A 2860-nucleotide genomic window follows, 5' to 3' on the forward strand; every position below is an offset into this window, starting at 1 on the left:
GATCATCTGCCAAAGACTTCAACAAAATTTAATCCGAAAACTAATGGGACGTTCCCCTCGCAAGACCAAAACGGAGTTGTACAGGAGACAAAGCGGAAGAAAGGAGAAGAACGGCGACGCCGCAACTCGCCCCAACTGACACTCTCGTTTTCCGTTCTGTAACGTGATCAGATGGAACACGACCAAAGGCATCTGTTCAGTGCTTCGATTAGGACGATTTTCTTCGAGCGAAAAGGCAAACGGAAAGCGTGTAACATTCGTTCTCTCTCGCGAAGGTTTCAGGGGAGGGTGATGAGTCGTGGTTATATTCCGCTTATACGTGTTCTGTATGATAGACCGCGTATACTCGAGGCGTTTCCCGGCACTTTTTCGCTAATTTTCCATCGATCGATGGTTCGACGATCCTCGATGTATACGCGGCCGGATAGAGCGCAACATGACGCAACAAACTCGCGGCTGTACTACTTCGCCGCGCCGCTCGCTTCTCTACTCTAAATTACACATAACCGGTGCACGGACGCACATAGTTCTTAGCGTTTACTTAGATCGATTGTCGTGCGCTCCTTCAAACAACGGAAATTCATCGCGTGCACCGAACGAACCAGCTTCGTTCGATTAAAGAAAGTACATTGGTTCGATCGCGCTGAAAGCATCTGTGTTAATTGCTCTGATCCCGCGAGCGTAGACATTAAGAATGGAACATGAAACGTCGACGTTAAGGGAAACACCACGATACGATCTTCGCGATCCATTCATTTTACATTTTCTGGAATACAGAAGTTTCGAAACCGTTTCTTTTTTCTGAAATATTATTTAGGTTGGATACTATTTTTATTAAACCCATCTCTCTTTTTTTTTTTTTTAAACTGCCTTAAGACGAATCACTCACGCGAAGATAAATTATCCGTCATTTTTTAAATGAAATTTTGAAAAGACGTATTTCCGTATGATTTTCGACGGTAAATTAAATGGTACGATATTGAATTTGAAACAAGAATTGGGTATATATGTAATTTAATGATCGTGTAGATGGAGAAATCCATTAAATGTTATAAAAAAATTGATACGTTTCTTACAAAAATACTCAAATGTACTGTTCTTTCCGGTTCGTTACCGTGATATATCACCTTAATAGAAAAAAAAAAAATGAACCGATGTAATGGCACACGTTAATGCTCCACATTCGACGAATGCACGCGCAACTATTGCGTCAAAAGAGACTCGTGATTGTAGACAACCCGGTTTCCTTGGTTAGTGATTATGTTTCCCTGGGATTTCTCATTTTTCAATGCTTGAAAAGCTCGTTCGAGAATTTTTCACAATCTGGAGAATTTAATAAAAAAATGTATACACATATATAATGTCATTCACATTGAAATACGAAATATAAAGAAATACCTATACTTAATATTCGATTGATTGATATTATTAGAAGAGATAAGAACATTCTGAAAATAAATATTTAACTAAATATTTAAATATATAACTCTAAAAAATTCTTTTCCTTCCTAGTGGATACTTTTCTAATTATAAAACAAAGTTTTCTGGTAACATTCTGGTAACGGTCCACGGAACGAACATTTTCTTGAATACGTTACAGTAATGAACAAATCATAGACACTGAAAAGGACGATAAATCTTGATGGCCGAAACATTTCTTAAATAAAATTCTAAAGTAGACGGCCCTCGAGTGAAATGCTTCTACATCTTTTAAGTAAATAACACGGTAACGAATAAAATTGTATTACTGCAGAAAGTAATTCGCAACGCTTTTCATTTTTGTTGCTTAAAGGCAACCGTGCATTCGACGAATAATTTTATACAAAACCCATTCGTCAAGTAAAAGTAGCGCAATTATTTCTTCTTCATTCGACGGTGCTAATTTTAATTAGATCGTCGACGTCTCTTGGACGACCGACTTGATAAATTTTTTTATTCGTCAACCGCCGTGAATTCCAATTAGCCGATTCGAGAAATGCCTCCGTTGCACTCGCTCAAAAACGAGCGTAACGGGCGTTTCTCGTATTTCAACGGTCTCGAAAACGGAATGAAAATTTCAACGATGAACGGAATGCAGACGATGCAGACTAGAATATTTGATTGCAAATTACGTACAAATCGAATACAAGATAACTTTACAAAGGTGCCAATAATTCTAAAAGCAATTAAAATTTGTGGATCATAAATGGAATGTTAATAAAGTAAAATTAGCATATATAATATATAAAGGATATTTTAAAATCAAATTAATAATTAATAATTAATTCAGCTGTATATGAAGTTTCTACCGAATTAATTATTCGGTAAATCAAATTTGTAATGATGAGGCCGTCGGTATTGCTACTTGATTAACTGACGTCTTATTACGTTAAATAAAACGAAAGTTATCACGGGTTATCTACAAATTACGATTCCCTCTTTGACGCGATAGTAATTCTATGTATTCAAATTCCGATATCCTTGAAAGTTGTGTGCACGGTAATAACAAGAAAATTAAAAATAACAACTTTGCTACCGTTCGTTTATTACCATTATATATTACATATTGCTGTTTATTCTGAAGATGACGTAACGCATAGTTGTATTATCCTCAAGACTGATGGATAAGGCTGTAGAATCTCGAACTTTGCGTCAGAACGATGAAGGAAATGCGCAGAAAATATCGGAAAAGCCGTCGATTTATATACTGTCGCGAAAAACGGGATATTTCGATTTCAGTTTTGCTTTTGTTATCCGCGGTAATCGATGTGCAACATTCTCAGAGTTCCTCCGCGAATTAACATAACAGATGCTTTCTGCTGTATTCACGAACAGGAAGAACGGAATGGCGGACTCTTCGTAAAACACTGCTATATATATA

This window comes from Hylaeus volcanicus, chromosome 1, assembly GCF_026283585.1.
Source record: "Hylaeus volcanicus isolate JK05 chromosome 1, UHH_iyHylVolc1.0_haploid, whole genome shotgun sequence".
Classification (NCBI taxonomy): domain Eukaryota; kingdom Metazoa; phylum Arthropoda; class Insecta; order Hymenoptera; family Colletidae; genus Hylaeus; species Hylaeus volcanicus.